This window comes from Prionailurus viverrinus, chromosome A3, assembly GCF_022837055.1.
Source record: "Prionailurus viverrinus isolate Anna chromosome A3, UM_Priviv_1.0, whole genome shotgun sequence".
Classification (NCBI taxonomy): Eukaryota; Metazoa; Chordata; class Mammalia; order Carnivora; family Felidae; genus Prionailurus; species Prionailurus viverrinus.
The window spans coordinates 63,384,711-63,406,682 of NC_062563.1; the positions used below are offsets into that span (position 1 = coordinate 63,384,711).

Here is a 21,972-nt window from a genome sequence, read left to right on the forward strand (position 1 = left end):
TGCTCCCCTTTCGGTCTCCTCAAGGCAAGGACTGGAAATGCCACAGTCCACCAGCAAAATCTGTGCCTGCAGCTCAGTTACACTCCGGTTGGCTCCATAAAGAACACAGGAGAGTGACCAGAGAAGCCGCCAGGAAGGCCAGACTGCTGCACCTGCCCTACCCAACAGGACAGATATCCCCCATCCTGCACCATTTCGTCATGAATCGTGCTGAGGAAGTGGCAGGAGAGTGGCAGGCATGACAGAAGTATAAAGGAGTGCTGGTGCGATGTGGCTAGAGGTGGATCCAGAGAGAATTATAACCGCCCAAATACTGACTCTGCAAGATGAAGAAGGAGGGGAGAAAAAGCTGGGTGGGGGCAGGAGGAGAATTGGTTGGATTTAAATCTCTTTGAGGGGCCAGATGCATCCCACCAAGTTTCCTCTTTTATTACCTTGCCCTGGACTAGGACACCTCAGCCAGAACAACCCAGATCTCTACTGGCCAAATGCCTTGTGAAGAGAGGCAGGAGTGGGGAGAGGAACTATTTAGCTGACCATGCAGGCCAGCCAGGCTTAGAGCCTGCTTGGGCTTCTCTCTCTCCCTCTCTCTTTGGCCCTCCCCAGCTTGTGTGTGTGTGTGTGTGTGTGTGTGTGTGTGTGTGCGCGCGCGCGCGCGCACGCGCGTGCGTGTGCATGCACATGCCCCCCAAATAAATAAACATTAAAAAAACTGAAATAATAAAATACAAATAACCCAATGAAAACACATACAAAGGATCTGAATAGACATTTCTCCAGAGAAGATACACAAATGACCAATAAATTACGGGAAGAGATGCTTAACATCGTCGACCATCAGAAAAATGTAAATCAAAACCATGGTGAGCTACCACTTCACAACCACTTGGAGAACTATAATAAAAAAGACAGATAATAAGTAATAAGTTTTGGTGAGGCTATGGAGAAGATGGAACTCTCAGACATTGCTGGTGGGGATGTAAAATGGTGCAGCCACTTTGGAAAACAGTCTCAAAGTTTTGCTCACTCCTAGGCACATACCTAAGAGAGATAAAGCACATATGTCCACACAAAAACTTGTACATGAATGTTCCTAATAGTCAATACACAGAAGCAGTCAAAATGTCCATCAACCAATGAATGGATAAATAAAATGTGGTATATCCATACAATGGAAGATTATTCAGCCTTAAAAAGGAATGAAGTAGTGATGCATCCTACAACACGGAGGAACTTTGAAAACACGCTAAGTGAAAGAAGCCAGACACAAAAGCCTGTGTATTATATAATTCCACTTATGTGAAATATCTAGAACAGGCAAATCATAGAGACAAAAGGTGGATTGGTGGTTGCCAGAAGTTGGAGACTAGGGAGATTGAGGAATGATTGCTGATAGAAATAATGTTTCTTTTTTGGGCTGATGAAAGTGTTCTGGAATTTAATAGTGGTGATGGTTGCACAGTCTTGTGAATATACTAAAATGTGTACACCTGTGCAGTTATTTAAATACATTTTTTTAAGTTTCTTTATTTATTTTGAGAGAGACAGAGATGGTGCAACAGGGGAGGGGCAGAGAGAGAGAGGGAGAGAGACAGAATCCCAAGCAGGCTCCATGCCGTCAGCACAGAGCCTGATGCGGGGTTTGAACCCACAAAACCACAAGATCATGACCTGAGTCGAAACCAAGAGTCAGATGCTTAACTGACTGAGCCACCCAGGCACCCCTGTACACTTTAATTTGGCAAATTTTGTGGGATGTGAATTATTTTGGGCCAGGGGGCATGGGCAGTGTGGTAGGCCAAAAATTGGCTTCCCAAAAGATATTCATGTCCAGTCCCTGGAACCCATGAATGTTACCTTACTTGGAAAAAGGGTCTTTGCAAATGTGATTAAGTTAACGGTGTTGAGATGAAGGAAATAATCTTCGATGATCTGGGTGGACCCTAAATGCCATCACAAATGTCCTAACAAGAGAGAGCAGAAAGACAGCAGACACACAGAGGAGGTGGTGATGTGAAGCTAGAAGACTGGAGTGATGCAGCCAAGGTATGCTGACAGCCTCCGGAAGCTGGAAGAGGCAAGGAATTCCCTAGAGCAAGATTCTTCCCCAGAGCCTCCAGTGTGGCCCTGTCGACACCTTAATGTTGGACTTCTGGCCTTGTGAAACCAGAAACTGCTGTTGTTTTAGGTCACCAAGTTTATGGTAATTTGTTACAACAGCCCCCGGAAACTGCTACAGGGAGAATGAAGGGGGACTGCTAAGGGCACGGGTTTCTTTTGGAGTGATGAAAATGGCTGAACTCGACTGTGGTGATGGCTGCACAACTCCATGAATATGCTAAAACCGGTGCATGGTACCCTTTCTGCAGTTGACTCATGTGGCACGTGTATGGCGTATCTCAGTGAAATTGTTGTCTTAAAAAATCTGTGTGCACGGTTGGTCCCAACTGCTGAGCACAGTGCATGCCTTGAAAGAGCACACAGAATATTTGAGCCTGGACAAATACTTCAAGCCCTCATGCTTGCCTGTAGGGCCCGGGCCTCGGGCGCTAGAGGACTCTGCAGAGGTGAGTGGTTGCTCAGTGGGTGGGGAGGGCACCTGAGAAGGCTTCCTGGAGCAGCTGGCCCTTCACCAGACAGTCAGGGCGTAGGTGCTGAGGGTGTGCTATGTGGCCAGCACCGTGCTGAGCACTGTGGGAAAAGCAAGGCAAGTAGCTGACAAGTCCTGTCCTCAAGAAGGTAGTGGTCTGAGAGGGAAGGGAAGGCTTAAACTCAAGCAACAATGAGACATCAGGTGCTCTATGGACTGGTCTGGACCTCATGAGCTGCAGGAATCAGAGGAGGGAAGAAGTCAGTGTGGGAGAAGTATTCATTGGCTCCCAATGGCTACACAGCTAAGGCTAGCGTGAAATAAGCCTCTTCAAATGGCTGAGGTGTACCGGTACACATTAACATCTGTGGTAGGCCTACACAAGGGGCATAAGCATTCAGTCATTTGGAAGTGAGTTGGAAACCCAACGAATCAGCATTTAGAACTAGTTAATCCTTGCCTTCCACCCTTGTGAATGGGTAACTTGGTTGTAGGGGAGGGGAGCAAACACAGGGCTTCAGGGCTGCTGCAGTGGGGATTTCCTCTTGTTACTGCCCCAGCCGCATCAGGGCTCTCCTGCCAAGGCAGGCACCTGGCTAACGGGAGACCTTACTTGCTGACGCTCTTGAGGTGAGCATGGGGAGCCCCACAGCCCCGCCGCCCATCTTCTTTCCCACCTCTGTGACGAGGCCCATCTCGGGGCTAGCAGTTAAAGACACAGGCTTCACACAGTGGACTGGATCCACGTTAAGTCCCAGGCTTCGAGGACTTCTTCAACCGTACTGATTAAAATGAAAATGCCAACATTGACTTGTTCCAGATGCCAACCTTGAAAACTGCTTCAGACCATGGATTAGACAGTCTGATTCTAAACTGTCATGGGGAAGATGCCCTCTAGAGTAAGGCCACTGGTCAAGTCTCCTTCCTGAGAGAGCCCAAGTCAGCACAGTAAATGCCGAGTAAATGGAGATGGGTTGGATGTTCCCTGCCCCTAGCTCTGGAGAACCCAGTTTTGGGTCTTTGTCAAACTCCCTCAACCTTGCCATTTAACCATCTCTCTGTCCATCCACCCACCCATTCACCCATCAATTCAAGCTTCTCTCTGCCCATAGTACTTAATGTCACCTGCTGTGTGGGGGGCACTGTGAGAAACACAAGGAAAACCCCAGTCCCTTCTCTCAGAGACAGAAGAGTTTAGTCAGAGATGAGCTGACACATACGAAGGGTCATGAAACAGTCTAAGATGGCGTATCATGATGGGACTGACGATATCATTAGTAGCAGCAATGAAAGACTAGAAAAGGGAAAAAGGTGGAGAGTAGGAGGAGGGAGCTTCATGGAGGGGAAACCTGGGCAGGCCAAGCGTAAGGGGCCATACACGGCTGGGATGAAAGGGAGGAGCAGGGAGATTAGGCCTACCCCTGAGGAGGGGTGTCCGCCAGGGGAGGTGGAGGTGTAGCCGGAGGGCCAGACAGGCTGGAGCAGATGCCGGGAGGCAAAGGCAGTGTTTGAGTGAGGGAGTATTACTGTGCCTTCTTTTTTCTGAGCGAAAATATTTTAAGGTTGCACGAGGCTGTTTCCAGACCACTTCATTATTTTTGGTCTTCTCCATACACTTCTTTACTTCCCCTCAGCAGAGCAAGAGCCTGGATTTTAATTAGTCATGAGAAACAAGTGTGGAACTGAAGCTTGGTTCAACTGCTGACTCTGCCATTCAGTTCTTCCTGAGGCTGCCAGAGCCCCTCTGTCCCTTGCCTCTCCTGACCCTTGGCCCTAGAGCCCATGGCTCTCTGCTCTTCAGGGCCAGCAGAGCCAGCACTCAGAGGTGGTTTCCTGGCGTGGCAATCAGTGACAGGACTTCATGGCTATACCAAAGGTCATTTTCTCAGCCTTTCCCACCAAACAGAGCTCCCCAGTGACCCTTACCCGAGACAAATGGCCCAGAGGAAGGTCCTTGTCCTAAGGAAAGAAAAGGGGTGACTTCTCCAGTTCTGAAGAACCCAGCAGGAAGCCTGGGTGGGGGAACATGGGTATTTGTGATATTAGCCTCTGTTCTTTACCTGAATATTTAAAAAATTTCATCAAAGAAGAACCAAATATGCTGGTTAGTGCTCTCAAGGGAAGCCCCAGCCCCAGCCCCTGCCCCAGCATGCACTGGGGCAAGTGCGAGGAGCGCATACAGCACAGACTACTGCCCACCCACTCACTGTTCCAAGTCTGTGTGCCTAGGCTACAGCCAGCCCTTCCCTTACACTCTCAACCTGGCCATGGTATTAAGTCTGGAGGGGAACTCTTCCTCCTCCTTCTTTTTCTGCTTTTTTTTTTGTTGTTCATTTATTTTCGAGAGAGAGAGAGAGAGAGAGAGAGAGAGAGAGAGACACGGAGTGTGAGTGGGGGAGGGGCAGAGAGAGAGGAGACACAGAATCCGAAGCAGGTTCCAGGCTCTGAGCTGTCAGCACAGGGCCCGAAGTGACGCTCGAACCCACGAACTGTGAGATCATGACCTGAGCCGAAGTTGGATGCTTAACGGACTGAGCCACCCAAGCACCCGTTTTGGTTTTTGTTTGTTTGTTTGTTTAAGCCCTGAGAGCTATTGTTTAGAAGACAGTACACAAGGAGGCAGAACCCAACCAAACACAGAGCTCAAGGGTTCTAACGCCCCAAAGGGCCCCTCAGAAGCTTCTAGATGGGGGTGCAAATAAACTGTTTGGTGTCCACACAAGTCTGGTATGGCTTATATGGTTTTTTAAAAGTCAGGAGATTTCTCATAAAAAATCTGAGTTGCTAGCATCATTTGAAAATTCAGAAAATTAGAACCTGGTGTCCTAGGCCTGCACTTTAATGTGGTAATAGATGCCTGGAGCACAGCAATGGCTCTGCTCTACAGGAGGCATCAGTGCATCCAGTCTGGGACGACCCTGCTGCCTCCCACTCACTCCTGTAGGCATGTGAGTTTCTGACTCCTACACCTGAGTACTGAGGAAGGCAGCTAACCCAGATCCAGCCCCTCATCTTCATAGACCAAGACTATCTACCAAAGCTGTCTGCTCACCAGTCTGCCCCTGGGGCTCTCTGGGCCTTCCCCCCTCCCTCCAACTCTCATGGCTTCGGTTTCCTCATCATCCCCCGTCTAATGGATCTGCTTCCTCATCCTGACTTAGCCAGACCTACTCGTCCCTTGGGACCTGACTCAGGTCCTGTGGTCTGGATTTTTCTAGCCCTCTGTGACCTTTCTCTGCTCATATCTGCGCAGCACTCAGTATGCTGACAGATGGTGAAAGAGGGCATTCTGTAGCTGAGCCCCATGTCTTTGCTTTTCCCACGATCATCCATAAACCAGCACTGGGCACACAGCAGATACCATCCACTTGGCACTTGATTAGAGTCATGTACTAAGCAATTTACTTAGGACTTGTGTTTCCCCGGGAAATCTCCAACACTGCAAGACTCAGGCACATATAGACAGAATAACTGTTGCCATTCTACATTTGAGGTTATTGAGCATTAAGGAAGTCACTCATTCAAGATCACACAGGTTCACGGTAGGGCCAGATACAAACCCAGGCTTGTCTGACTCCAGAGCTTATATTCTTGACCATTTTGCTAAGCCAACTATAAATGTTTAATGAACATATAGAGGGATGAGTAGACTGATTAATTTCATATAATCATATTTTTGCTCCCACCATCCATTCTTTGTCTTTCAGCCTCCCGCTCAGTGCCCCAGGAGGCTGACTTTATGGACTGTACTACCTAGGTTTCCTCACCACCTGGCTTCTGGCAGGATTTATGCCATGGGGAGGGAACACAGAATTTGGAGGGGAGAAAGAGAGAAGTTGGGTTTTTCTTTCCCACACTCTCCCCTGTGAGTCGCCAAGGTTCTGGAATGGCTGCGCCCCTCCCAGTTTAGCTCTTCTTGGGTTCAGGAACCCCCATTCCGTCTGCTTTCAGGGTGGTGGGGGCAGTAATACTAGTCTCTGGGTGCCTCAACATCACTTGCTGCTTCCCTCCACCTAGTGGTTCTCAACCACAAGCAGAGATGATATTGCCCTGTAGGGGACATCTGTCAATGTCTGACACATTTTTGGTTGTCAAGTCAGAGGAGGTGGTGGCTGGAGGCCAGGGATGCTGCTAGCTACCCTGTGATGCACATGATACCTCCCGCCTCCCCCAAATGTCAGTAGTACTGAGGTTGAGAAGCCCTGCCTTAGCTCTGCCCACAACCCTGCACAACTGTAAATAGTCCCTTTGATGAAGTCTCTCCACGTAAACAGTCTGGTAGGTGGATAGATGGAACTTTCCAATGTTCATCAGGAAAACAGGGGCCTGGGTCTCTATTTGGGGCACATGACAAGGAGCTCATCTCCTCTCATTTCCCCCCCCCGCCCCCCGCAAGGCAATCCCTAGCTCCCCCCACTCCTCATCAGCTCTCTGGGCAGAAAGGTGGTAACAGGTGAAAAGCAGCCACTTGAGATGAATAGCTTATTACAGAGCACTTTCTGTCTGGAGGTGGAAACATTTTCCAGGTCTGAAGGGAAAGGATAAAAACACCACTGGAAATTCTAAAAATAGCTGGGGGGGAGGGGAACCTTTCAAATATTAGTAATTTGCTTTTTCTTAATTTTCTAGCCATTTTTATTCAGAACAAATGGCCTGGGTTCCCCCAAAGTTCCTGCAGAGCTAGCTCCCAAAGGCTGACACCCCCACAGAAGCAGTCATAACCCTGGTGCAAACATTTTCCTGGTTGACCCGTCATGAAACCAAATCCTTGGTTTTCATTTGAAAGAAAAGATACGTATTTTTAAAAACCTGTATTTTTAAAGTTAAAAAAGCTATAATTTAAAAAATGTGGGCCCACCTCAAATCACTGGGTAAATATATATATATTTTCCCCTAATTTTAAAAATGGATCCAGCCAACATGAATAAAAACAAGCATTTCATATGAATTACAAGTGTGCATTTCTTCCTTAGGAGGGCCATACTTCACTGAAAAGGGGTTGATAAATTAAATTACAGCTGGTTAATAGTACACTCAGCTCAAAGCTTATAAAAATGCTTACAATTGTTCACTTCCAACCACACCAAAGAATGAGGAGTGGATTGAAACGAACGTCACTCTCAGGCAACAATGCCTGTGACAAAAGCTGGGTTCTCCTGGGGGCATTCAGTCTGGGGAGAAGGGGAGCACCATCCACCCGTCTAAACCTTTCAGGGTACCTGGTTATACCCAATTTTGTGCGCAGCTCACTGTCCTGTTTCTTGCGGCTACCTCCTAAGTCAGTGGGAAGGAGTAAGGTGCATGTGAGCTTTGTCCATGGCCGCTCCAGAGCAGCCTAATGAAGGCCTATCCCTGGAGCCTTGGTGTGTGACAGGGTCACAGGGTGAGGAGTGAGTTAGGTCCAGCCCAGAGATGCTCTGGACAACAGCATCCGGCCCATGCTTGACGCCCTTGCGCAAGGTGCGACCCTCGCCAGCAGCACTTCCCCTGCGCTCTGCCCATTCCTCGGTGATTTTACTCTGCTGGGCCTCCCAAAGTGTTCAATCACCTCCGCCTCTTCGTGAAAGGTAAGCACCTTGCACTTAGGTCACTCATCCCAAAGCACTCCTGGAAGGCGCAATCTGAGTCCTTCTCCCCATCTCCCTGACACTGCTGGATGAGCCAGTGAGGAGGTTGAGTACAATGAGGATGCCTACAGACTGAGACGCTGTCCTGGGGAGGGAGGTGGCACTGGGCAACTCGAGCTCTCCTTCTGCAATTAGCCTCCTCTTCCTCTGGGCAGAGTTCAAGGGTTCTGCAGACACATTCCATGTTCCTCAGGGACTAGCCTGGATCCTACTATTTCTCTTCTCCCTTTCCTTGAAGTCATTCCAGTTTTCTTTAGTTTATTTCAACGACTGGAACTTGTTAAAGGAAATTTCTTCTCAGCCTGAGCTCTGAAGACTGACTAGCTCCTTCTGAGTTCTTCCTAAGCTTCTCTGACCCTCAGCGCCACTCTCCACCCACCATATTGCCTACCTTGGTCCCCTACTCCCTATCTTCAACCCTTTCAGCTTATTCAAATAGGGCTTGATGTGGGAGAGAAGAAGAAACCAAATGGCTGATTTATTTCAGCAAAGCTGTCATGAGCACAAGGCACTGTACCAGCCAGAGGCCAGAGCTCCCCAGAACACATGTCCAATCTAGGCATGGGGCATGCAGTACCAAGCACAAGATGGGGGTCTGCCCAGCTCCCAACACACCCGTGGGCTATGGAAGGTAATGGCTACAGATGGTTCTGAAGTGTAACCGAAGACTAGAAATTTGAACTCAGAAAAATTCAGGAAGATAATTTTTGTCTCTTGAGGGCATTACCACTACCATCTCCCAGCCTTATTCAGAATCCAGAAAGCTCTCTCACTCTCAGGCTTTTACAGCTCTAAACAGAACAAAAACAGTCATTGCTAATATAGCATGTTCATCAAGGTATAAATGATTCCTAAAGTCACAAAGTGATTTTAAGATTCATAAACAGTGCTCAAAATGTTAAGCACTGGTGATTTCAAAGTTTCTGGAAATATTAATTTATTTTTGATGTTTATTTTTGAGAGAGACAGAGAGACCATGAGCAGGGGAGGGGCAGAGAGAGAGGGAGACACAGAATCTGAAGCAGGCTCCAGGCTCTGAGCTGTCATCACAGAGCCCAATGCAGGGCTCGAACTCACGAGCCTTTGAGCTGTGAGATCATGACCTGAGCCGAAGTTGGCTGCTTAACCGACTGAGCCCTCAAAGTTTCTGGAAATTTTAGATCTTGAAACTAAGTTCACTCCCAGACCCCTGTGGCCAGGACCCCCCACCAGCCTCCCTTGAATTACTGCCCACCTCCAGAGGCATTGGAAAGCACCTGTTGCCATGGCCCTGGGCTGATGGAAGCGGGGTGGCTGAGGCTGGAGAAGGCTGGGGTGAGGGAAGGGAAGGGAGAGACCACAGAAAAACCTCTCTTCAAGAACAAGCCAAGGAAGAGATAACAATTCAGAGAATATGGGGCAGTGAGTTACTTGTGTTTTTAGCCAACTAAAAAAAGGAGAACAGATCAAACTGTTGCAGGTTGGATTTAAACTAGCTGCTAGGGAAGTGCCTGGGTGGCTTGGTTGAGGATCTGACTTTTGATCTCAGCTCAGGTCTGGATCTCAGGGTTGTGAGTTCAAGCCCCACATTGGGCTCCATGCTGGGCTTGGAGTCTACTTAAAAAAATAATTAAATTAGCTGCTAGGAAGGGTGGCTGGGTGCTCTGAGGCTTCAGAGCCCATTGCCCAGAAGGGTCCACTATTTCTTTCCTTTCAGAACCAGTCTTTGATGGGAAGGGTGGGAGGGAGGATTAGAAGGAAGAGGAATTCTGGGAAGAAGTGGATTGGTTTTGACCTTGAGGATGTTTTGATCTTGCCATGAATGTCACTGCTAAAAATAATCAACATCCAACTAAGCCAACAATGGTTAAATAGCACACGATAAATTCCACAACAACTGACCAAAGAAATCATTTTGTTAGTAACACTGAAAACTGCAAATAACAGCAATAACAATGGCAATGGGGAAAATGCAAGTTGATGGAAACACACATTAGAAAATATAGAACTGATGAGATTTAAACCCGGGTATGGTAAAACTCTTACTGACTAAAATTTGACCAAAAAAAAAAAAAAAAAAATCAAGTCTTTATTGTTAAATTTACACTTAAATTTAACAGAGCTGACACTTAAGAAAATAAGGGAGAACATCAGAAATGGTTTAATGGCTCCGTGTAGAAAACTGATCAAGGAATGAAACTAACTTGATGGGAGTTACACCAGAAAAGAATTTCTTGATGAAAATTAACCAATGTTGGCATAATTCAGATGAAAAAATGCATATTTAGCTAGAATTTCTGACTGTAGTCCTCCATCAAAAAGGAGCAGTCTGGCATGCGTCCACAACCTGTCCCTGAACTCACCTCTCACCTCTTACCCGACGGGAATCTCCGGCAGTGTGTGCGGTGCTCTGGAGCCCCGGGGCCTTCTGAAGCCCTCTCCTCTGCGTGCAGGTAGTGGACCTGACAACGGCAGTCAGTCTCCCATCCTCACTGCCTCTCCTAGGACCACCCTCACCCATCGTGTTTTAAGAGCATTGGTAACCTTCTGACCAGCCCCCTTGCTTCCAGTTTTGTCTTCCTCTCCTCCAAGCCATCCTCTTCCACCCTGTAGTCAAGACAATCCCTCTAAAGCCTCCTTTTATAAAAGCCCTCAGTGGCTCCACAAGGCCTGAGTTTCCCAATTCCTCAGCCTGAAGGACTCTTTCTGCCTGGATCCCCTGCCCCATCGTTAGAGGGACAAATGAGTCTATAGCTTTCCTCTATCACTCCTCCATCACCAGTAGAGCGGCCGTAACAGCTTTGGGGGTTTTAGGTTTACACATTCCTTCATTCTGGACAACTGAGTTCCTTTCTCGATAAATTCTTCCCCTGCCTTGGTCCAGTCTTCTTGTGGCCCCAGATCCCTTTAGCATCCTATCTCTTCCCAGATTGTCTTTCTTCTGATTTCCAGCATCTCTTTGGTGACCTTACTCACTTCCAGAGAGACTCCTGGCTTCTCAGCCTTACTCTTTTAGTTTCTCTCCAGATCTAGCAGGATGAGGTCAATGTGTCTTGGGGGCTGGGGCTGGGGTGGTAGATGCCTACTATTCCTTGACAGAACAGACCCAGGAGAATGCCCATCAAGAAGGGACTTCCAGGGGCTCCTGGCTAGCTTAGTCGGTGGAGCATGTGACTCTTGGTCTTAGGGTTGTGAGTTCAAGCCCCACGTTGAACATAAAGCTTACTTAAAAAAAAAAAAAAAAAAAAAGAAGGGACCTCCAGTTCTTCAAAAAGTTAAACACGGAATTACTATATTATGCAGCAATTCCACTCCTAGGTATATACCCAGAAGAACTGAAACCACGTACTCAAAAACTTTATATCTATGTTCATAGCAGCATTCCTCACGGTAGCCAAAAGGTGGAAACAACTCAAATGTCCATCAATGGGTGACTAGATGCACAAATGTGGGACATCCATGCAAGAGACTATCACTCAGGCATAAAAAAAATGAAGTACTGATATATGCTACAACATGGATGAACCCTTAAACATGAAATACCCAGAACAGGAAGAGTCAGAGACAGGAAGCAGACTGGTGGTTGCCAGGGGCTGGGAGGAAAGGGGAGGACAGGGAGTGATTGCTTAAGGGACATGGGCGTTTTTGGGAGGCGAGGGAGCATGATGAAAATGCTCTGGGACTAGATAGTGGTGATGGTTGCACAATATTATGAATGTACGAAATCCCACTGCATTTACACTTTAAGATGGTTAATTTTATGTTAGGTGTTTCACCTCCATAAAAAAGAAAAATACAAAAAATAAAGGAGCTCCTTGGGGATGCAGCCAGAGAATGTGCCAAAAACAGAGGATGGCAGGTGATTCGGTTCTGCGCCTCTATGAGTTTAAGAAAAGGGGGTGGGTAAGAAAGACCCTCTTCAATGAGTTGTGCTCCCCAGGACACACTTCTCCAAGACTAAACCTGAGCAGGGGTGTGAGGGGTGGATAAAGGTACACATGGGGGTTAAACGAGGCGCACACGGGACTAGCCCTCCCTCCTGCTGCTGGGCTGGGATCATACAAGGATGAGAGGTTTAAGACTTGTGAGGACTAGAGAAAGGTGGCAAGCCTAGGAGGGTGGTCTGAATAGCCACTGATGAGGGAACCCGTGCTTTCCTGCACGTTTGGTAATAAAGCAAGACATGTTATGTCTAAAAGCACCTGCAAGGTAAAGCTCATATGTAAGTGGATCTCGTGAAACAGAGTTTTATTCAGAGAGCAGAGATCGGATCACAAAGCTGCAAGGAGAAATCTCTTTACCCGAATTACACAGACCCACTTGTCTGGTTTCCATTTCATTGCCTGAGTCTGTTTTATAGTTGTGCTTTTTCATGAGAGCTTTTAAGGGAGGCAATTCCCTGACGTCATGAAAAAAAAATGTCCGAATACAATCACATTACTGAGCAGTGCTTTTGGAAAAGAACACGGTCACGAAGCTCGCTGGTGTCCTGTTTCTCTCCCTTTAAACCCATCTGTCTGCTCTCTCAAAGCAAAAGCTGCAATCCCAGCTCTCCCGGTCCCTCTATCCACCATTGCGCCCGGTGGCACCAACGCTGGAAACGCACACGTCACAGTGTGCTCCCCGAGCAGAAGGGGTGGGTGGGCCGGCAGGGGGGGGTGTCCGGTTGGGGCATGCCCGGCACCAGCGCCCAGTTGTGAGCCAGCGTGTCTAATGCTGCATATCCTACAATCAAGGTGAGGGAACAGAGCCCCCATCTACTGGCTTTTCCAGGAATCTACTCAAACCTCCTTCCCACTTCCTCCCTTACGCGAAAGACTTCTTCAGACTTGCCTCAGGCTTGGGAATGAGTTTTCTTAAAAGCTATTATGAAAAACATCTCTTCTCAATCAAAATCTGTTCTACCATGAACAACTACTCCACTTTTTTCAACCTTGGCCCGTTTCTTCCTCCTCCTGGAAGAATACTCCTCACTTTCCAGTAGAAGCTGTTTCTTCTTTCCCTCAGTCTCTGACTCAGACAGATGAGCCCCTCCTTCTGCCACTTGTAGACAGCCCTCGCTCCTTCTCTCTCAACAATGTGTCTTCCCTTGAAGCCCATTATAGCCACATCCCCGTTTTTGTTAACTTCAGCTAGAGACCTGGCCTGTCTCAGTGACGCGGAGTCATTGCCAGCCCACTGGTGACTTCCACACCTGTAAAGATGTCTCTGCCAGTGTATTCGGGTGCACCATTCTGCAACCTCCTCGATTCCAATGCTTTCCACCTCCAATTTCCCTCTGCTCACAACAGGCCTGACAGCATCTGAGAGCTTGTTATTCCTTAGAATGGTTTCAAACTCAAGACCTCAAGTTTTAAGTCTTTTCATCACTTTTAAATGAACATCACCATCACCAACATTCAGTGAGCACTTACTACGTGTGAGCACTGTCATAAGTACCTCATATGTATTAATTACAACGAACTTCTGAAGGTTTTATGAGCCTCATTTTATAAACAAGGTAAGTGGAGAAACAGGTTAGGATATGGGATTTAAACCACGGATCACACACCATGTGGCCTTTCTAATATCCCCAACACAACTGTTTAACCTTCTATTTCTTCCACTGAGACAACCCCCTCACACATCTCTGACCACATCTTGGACTCTGCCTCCTCTCTGAGGCTGTCACTTGCCTTTCTTTACATACCCTGGGCTCCCTTGGTCTGCGATGCTCTTCTCGCCCCCAACCCCCACGTCAAGTTGACCTTCGGCCAGGCTCAACGGCGCTCCATAACCATCTCTGCTCAAACCAGGTCACTACTCTACTCTGCGCCAATTCTAGCCGAAGAGACGCGGGACACTGATTAGGCTCTCCATAATTCAAGCTATTTAATCTCAGCTGGCCTCCCACTGGCCCCTGGCAATTCTTTCATTCATTTTTTTAATGTTTTTTTGTTTTTTTGTTTTTTTTTTTTAGAGAGAGAAATAGAGACAGGGAGGGGCAGAGAGAGAGAATTCCAAGCAGGCTCTGCACTGTTAGTGTGGAGTCCTATGTGGGGCTCGAACTCATGAACCATGAGATCATGACCTGAGCTGAAATCGAGTCAGATGCTTAACCACCTGAACCACCCAGATGCCCCTCATTCATTTGACTCCTAACTGAACCTCTAAATGAACTGTTTCAACCTTCTCCCTGTCCCTGTATCCCACTCCCTAACCACTCATTCTTACAGATAATCTTGTCTTCCGCAAAGGATATTCAACCTAAGCTCAAACTTCTGTCCTCCCTAACTTCAAGATTCCTCTAATTATTCTTTTTGAAACATTAACTTAAGGCAGAACAGGGTCTAAGAAATGTTGTCTTAGGACAAGATAGTAATGTTAATATTTATACGAGAGATAGCCCTGGAGAGGGAGGAGAGCCTAAAGACACACGGGAGAAATGGACATCATGGCTGGATAAAGGTCATGGGGAGGGCATCAGGTGCTTCGTGAAGAATGTGTGGAAGTGAAGGGTTTTTTTTGTTTTTTGTTCTTTTTTTTCTCTGAGTTTGAAGCAGGGAGGAAGAGAAGATGGATGTTATTACAGGGTGGCCTCCTACTTCTGAACTCCTTGAAGTTGGCTTCTGACCATCCTACTACTGGACCTTCTTTCTCAACTCTCCATTCTGACATTTTCTCAGTCCCTTTCCTCCTTGATCTGGTCTTTTGACAGTGTTTGGCATGGCTCACCAACCCTGTCCTCTTGATAGGTTTTCCTTATGTGCGTTTCATGACAGTGGAACCTCTTGATTTTCTTGATGAGTCTTCGTTACTTCCTTTGCCAGCTACCCTCCAAAACTATTACAATGGTCTCCTAAGAATGGGTTTCTCTCTCTCTCCCTACCCCCAATCCACCCATTTACCTCCCTCATTCATTACATATTTATTGAGCCCCTACCATGTGCCAAGCACATGGCAATTATTAAACCGTAGCTGAATTAATCTCAATGCATAGTTCTGATCACTATTCGTTCAGAAATTTTTACTGGTTCTCTGCCGCAAATGATATCCAGATTCTTTGGCCTGGTACTCCAGGTTTTAGTGGACATCTGTTGTTTCTGTGGCCTAGCTTCCATTCACCTTCTCTGGATAACGGTACCCCACTCTCCCCCTAGAGCCAGCCCCTCCATGTCTTTTAGTCTATGTGGTTTTGGTGGGGCTAGCCTTACTTCACACTCTAGGCATGGGCTCTTGCTCCAGGTCTAAGCCAATCAGGGCATCATGGCCCCTGACTCAGAGATGGATTCTGGGATGGGCCTGGAACCCAATGGCAGCCATTAAAAGAGCATTTAAGGGGAGCCTGGGTGGCTCAGTTGGTTAAGCATCTGACTTCGGCTCAGGTCATGATCTCACGGCTTGTGGGTTCAAGCCCCAGGTTGGGCTCTGTGCTGATGTCTCAGAGCCTGGGGCCTGCTTCAGATTCTGTGTCTCCCTTTCTCTCTGCCCCTTCCCCATTCACGTTCTCTCTCTCTCAAAAATCAACAAACATTAAAAATAAATAAACAAATAAGCATTTAAGAGTAAAGGAACTTTATTGACACAGGCCTCAAAATAAATGATGATGTAAAGGCCAAAGCTGCTGCAGCCATCTTGTAACTCCAAGGGCAGTGAGAGCCTACCTTAAAACAGAACAAACTGAAGAACAGAGGGGAGAGAAACCAGGTCCTTGGGATACTGTTTGAGGCCTTGAATTGTGGCACATGTGAAGCCAGCACTAGCTCCAGAATTCTCATTTATGTGACCCAATATGCCCCTCTGTGCCGAAGTGGGTTGGGTCAGACAGACTCTGTGACCTTTGCGCGTGTGTCAGTCCTGCTTGATCCAGAGGTCCTCCACTGCATCCTGGCCCCATCTTACCTCACCCTACTTGTTCACTTCACACTTGTACTATACTAATTTATTCCTCTTCTGAACAGGCCTCATACTTGGCCACCCCTGTCTTTCTGGAATGTCCCCTATCTTTCCTCATTGGAATCATACCTACCCTTTAAGGTCCAGTTCTAATGAACTTTCCTCCAAGTGGCCATTTTTCTCCAATTTCCCCCAATCACAAATGTTAAAATATACAACCAAACGAACAAAAAATGACACAGAGAGGGGTGCCTGGGTGGCTCAGTCAGTTAAGAGTCCAACTTCGGCTCAGGTCATGATGTTGTGGTTCGCGAGTTTGAGCCCCCTGTCGGGCTCTGTGCTGACAGCTCAGAGCCTGGAGCCTGCTTCAGATTCTGTGTCTCCCTCTCTCTCTCTCAAAAATAATAAACATTTAAAAAAATGACAAAGAGAAACAGGGCCCAAGGTGGGTAGGGTGCTCCAAACTGATATGCAGAGCTGGGTTCCAACAATCATACCCATCATCCCTCAGGGCTGGGGACTTGTTTTCCCCATCTTCCCACTGGTCTAAAATCTCTGCTTCCGACCCTCCTTGGCCCAACATTTTCCAAAAAGTTTTCCTTGGGGCACGGAAATGTGAATAGATATTTAAAATAGATATTTTTAGATATCTTTTTAGAATGTGAATAGATATTTAAAACAAAACAAAACAAAAGGAAAAACCTCCAAACTCCAAAACCAACCAGAGGTTAAAACAAAAGATTTGGCTATTAAATAAGTTTGGAAAATTCTGGGTTAAACAAAGGTTTTTTGTTTGTTTGTTTGTTTGTTTGTTTTAAATGCAGGCAGTGCGGGTGGGGGCAGGGTATGTAGCCTTTCTCCCACTTACCCATAAAACAGGTACCAGTGCAGAAGGAAGTGCCACATTCTTCCCTGCAGACATGCTTCAGGGTTTAAGGGAGTGCGGGTTATTTTATATACACATATAAATACCCTATCCTTTGTTCAAGGTGCCTATTTGCTCTGCACAGTGACTATTATGAACACAGAAAACTGTTCATTGTTAAATATGGCATGCTAAGTGGTTTTGCTTTCTGGCAAATCTCCAAACCATAATTATTAAGGGACTCAAACTGCTGAGGAATTCTTGGGTTACAAGTGGCTTTGATCCTGCTTCTGCCTACTTTCCCTGACCCGAATTTCCACGGGCGTGGCAGATTCTCGTTGTTTCTCACTGCTGAGGGGCAGCGAGCTTCGAAGGTGAGGAGTGAACAGAACTCCCAGGTGACCGGGGCTTGGGCCCCACGACAATGGAGATGAGGCCCTGGCTAAATCTCTGTGCCTTTCGGAGCCCCAGATGGCTGTAACCAAGGGAATGCGCAGGATCTGTCCAAGATCGGAGTCGGAATGCTGTGGCCTCTACGATTCAGTTTCCCACACACTCCGGGAACCCAGATTCTTCAGCCTCACTCATTACCGGGTTTCCAGCTGGGATAAAGCCTCCCGTACTAGACGGCTGACAGGACTTTCCTCAGCAAAAGGCCATGGGCCTCGGGCGGGTGAGGCTTTGTTATTTTATTCCCATCAAAGTCGAGAGATCTGATCCAAAATTCTTTGTGCCGCCACTTGGCAAGGGTTGACCTCCAACTCACATAGCTGTCTCCTCCGCAGAGTGAAGGAGACACCTCCACTCAGTCACTCAGTCTTAAACCGTTAGGTCAAACTTTTCAAAGAGCCAAACTCCTTTCTACTGAAATATATGATGAAATGTCAAGGGGGACATAACTATTCCTTTAGCTTCTTTTAAATTTTCCCCTGCCTGGAAGGAGAGATAGCAAAGAACACCCAGATGTTTAGGAGTCCATGACAGAAGGAATAAAAGACACCTTCAAAATAAAGTGGCGAGGTTTTCTAATCAGGTGAAGGAGAAGGATTCTATCACTGACAGCAAGTTTCTGGCTTTCCAACATTAAAAAATATCATTTAGGGGCACCTGGGAGGCTCAGTCGGTTAAGTGTCTGACTCTTGATTTCTTCTCAGGTCATGATCTCACAGTTCATGAGTTCAAGCCCATGTCAGGCTCTGCACTGAAAGCATGGAGCCTGCTTGGGATTCTCTCTCTCCCTTTTTCTTACCCTCCCCTGTTCACTCTCTCTCTCTAAAAAACAAAACAAACAAACAAACAAACAAACAAAACCCTCGGAAAACAAAAAACCAAAAAATATCATTTAGCATTTGGATTGGGGATGGAACTATGTTCACTTTTTGACTCTTGTTTTTATTCATATTTTCATACAGCTTTTCTGTAAGACATACGGGTACTCCCATTTTACAGATGACAAAACTGAGGCCAAGAGAGTAGAAGCAACTAGTTCAGGATAGAGGCGACTCCCTGACTCCCAGATTACTATTCTCTCTCCAAGATGGCACTGCCATTCAAAGCTCTGCTTCCCAGATGGGAAGGCACCTTCTGGGTCATGGTCCCTCCACTGGTGGGGGCAGAGCAGGGATGGAGAAACAAGGACAGGCAGGGAGAGGATAGGAGAAACATAGGCATTGGAGTCCCTCAGGGCAGCGACTAGAAAACATAGGTTCTGATTCAGGGGGAGCTCAGAGAATTGCCTGACCCCCATTCATTTGGGGGAGGAAACCAGAATAAAGTTGCCTTGGAGAGGCAGAGAATGGAAGCAGAAGGACACTGGGGCCCTAGTTATTAGCCGCAAACCATGCTCTTCACTGTCTTTTAGAGGCGGCTTCCTGTTGGGAAGGAGTCAGGTGATCAATCACAAAGGGGAGAGAGCTGCACTCTGCTCTGGGCAGCTGGGCCCAATGCCAAAGGCAAGGCTTTACCAGTACAAGAGGCTTCTGAGCCCCTTCTCCCCTGAATGCGTCAACTTAGCAGGCCCCCTTCTGTCCCCCATTCCAATCTCTCCCACTGTCACTGTGCCCTGCTGGCACCCATCTTAGGAAGATGCATATGAATTCACTCTGGAAATGGGGGGGACCTTTTTTCTAGCTCAAGGTGAATGAAGGTCAATGATTCACACAGCTAAAAATGAACTTAAGGCCACCTATCAATAAAGGGAAAATGAAACACACACAGAAAGTTAAATTCCTCTGCTGTTTAAATTACAGCAAGGAACATAAAACCTTATTTAGTAATTATAACCAACACTCAAATATGTAAACTTTAATTACATGTTACGGGCCAGCGAGAGCAAAACGAGGAAAAAGGAGAAGTGAGGGTAGGGGAAAGCCACAGACTAAAAGAGAGGAAGCCAAGAGGCAGGAAGTGAGGCAAAACTCAGAAGTAGGGAAGCACGTGAGTGGTGGGAGGGGGGAACGGGGGGGGGGGGGTAGGCACAAACAGGGTGATGGGCGGGGCGGTTCAGGAGGCTCTGGGTGTGAGGGGCTTGTGGGTAACTAGCACTTCAACTCCTACCGATCTTCACCCTTCAACTTTCAGATGTCCCCTCTTGGAATGGGGGAGCCACAGGAGCCCACTGGACTAGAAGTGCTGGATTAAACGGAGGACACCCAGTTAAATTTGAACTTTGGATAAACAATGAATAACCTTTTAGCATAAGTGTGTCCCAAATATTGCACACTTACACAGAAAATATTATTCGTGGTTCATATGAGATTCAAATTTATATATTTGCATATTTATTTGCTAAATCTGGCAACCCTACACTGAAGGTCAAACCATTCGTTGGACCAAAGCCCCACTGGCCAGTATTTACACTGATGGGGGCAGAAATCAAGCTGAAGGTCACTTTTAGAAATGAGAAGCAGCACAGAAGTTTTGCTAGCAGGATAGGAAGCAGCGACTGGAAGATCTCAATCCTTGAGCTTTATATCCTCCTCAAGCTGTTTATTTCCTGCCATCCTTCTCCACTACCGCTAAGGCTGTTGGCTCCTCTCCCTTCCAAAGGGTTACAGAGACTAAAAAGAGTAACTCTACACATGCTTATGTTGGGACTGTGGGTAACTTGGCTGGTGTGCGGCCTCCTGAAGATTCTGGAAGATTCTGGAGGCTCTGAGGTGGAGTGAGTTTGCAGAACACTAAGGAACAAGTAAAGCCAAAACAAAACCTAAGTTCTAGGGTGCTAAAAAAAAATCTTCAGGATGCCTGGGTGGCTCAGTCGGTTAAGCATCCAACTCTTGGTTTGAGCTCAGGTCATGATCTCATATTTGAGTTCAAGCCCTGCGTCAGGGTCTGCACTGACAGCATGGAGCCTGCTTGAGATACCCTGTCTCTGCCCCTCCCCTACTCTTTCTGTCTCTCTCTCAAAATAAATAAATAAACTTAAAAAAAAAAATCTTAAACTCAATTTTAGTCACTATAACGTTCCGAGTGACAGGACTGAGCCCATGCCACCATGCTCGTGGGAGAGGGGCAATGAGATGTCGACAGGGGCCCTCCCTGCTGCCCTTGCAAAGGGGCCAAGAGGTCATCTTGGGGCTGAAGCAGAAAGAGCTGCCAGTCCTGAGTCCTGATCTGTGGACTCCGGGCTGGATCTGGCAAGGTTACAAATTGAGACAACGGAGAAGGCATCTGCTCTTCTGCTCACCACTGTCCCTGCTCTTTACTGTGACCGCACATCTAGCTGGCTCTCATGCTCCATGCCAGGTCCCCGTGGGCACCAGAGACCGCCATTTGTAACATATGGCCTTCTAGACTTTAAAAAAACTGTATATTTACCTCTAATAATAACTTAGTTTTTCAGACAACTACATGTCATGGGCACCGTTGCCCGTCTGTTCATACAGATCTACTTCATTGTTTTTAACTGCCTCATGCTATGCACATGTAATGTAAGTTTATTTAATTCTCTGAGTTGTCATGTATCTTTGCGCATGTGCACATATTTCTGTAAGATCAATTCCTCTGGGACTACCTGAATCAATTAGTAAAAATATTAAAAATTTCTGAAGATACCATTAAACTCCCTTTAAAAATGTGCTGATTTAGAGCCACAGGGTGACTCAGTTGGTTGAGCCTTGGACTTCAGCTCAGGTCATGATCTCGCAGTCTGTGAGTTCGAGCCCCGCATCAGGCTTCGTGCTGACAGCTTGGAGCCTGGAGCTTGCTTCAGATTCTGTCTCCTTCTCTCTCTGTCCCTCCCCTGCTCATGCTCTCTCTCTCTCTGTCTCAAAAATAAATACACGTTAAAAAAAATAATAATGTACTGATTTATAGCCACTCCAGCTGCTATGATCACATCTTAGCAATCCTGGTGAGAATGGTCTTTTTATTCTTTGCCTGTAAGATGTGGGGAGAATGACAGGGCCCTGTTGTGTGGTAGACATTTATTACTATTCAGGGTGAGTGTGTTTTGTCTTATGTGTACCATTCTTGGCTGTTTTTTCTTCCACACAGTGCTTGCTTTTTATCTTTTATTTCTATTATCTTCACTATTGATTTTGAAAGAATTCTTTGCATATTTTGGAGAAAACTTTAATTGTCTATAACATTTCAAGTATTTCCTCTGAGGACAGGTTCATCTGCTTAAACACTGATAATGATTTCATCTGTTTAGGCCTAAAAGGAGTCTTTTAATTTTTGTTTTGTCGTTGGCATAACTTATTTAGAAGACTGTGTATAAATATCCAAGTGGCATTTTTTGTTATATTTTTATTTTAAATGTCAAGTTTGCTTATGATTTGGTTAGAATGTGGCCTAGAAAGATTCTTACCTTATGGAATTGAGATTTTTCTTAGGGGCTCAAAATATAACCAATTTTTGCACATGTTTTGTAGCTCTTTGAAATGGACGCTTATTTTTGTCTGCAGAGTACATATCCAAGCTTTTATTAAAAACATTTTTTTTTAATGTTGATTTATTTTTGAGAGAGAGAGAGAATGAGACAGCATGAGCGGGGCAAGGGCAGAGAGAGAGGGAGACACAGAATCCGAAGC

At 46.6% G+C, this 21,972-nt stretch overlaps 1 protein-coding gene across 4 annotated transcripts in view; it reads right to left on the reverse strand.

Moving 5' to 3' along the window:
* Positions 1-21,972, reverse strand: part of THADA (THADA armadillo repeat containing) — a 330,132-nt gene that overhangs the window by 10,648 nt on the left and 297,512 nt on the right. The window lies entirely within an intron of this gene.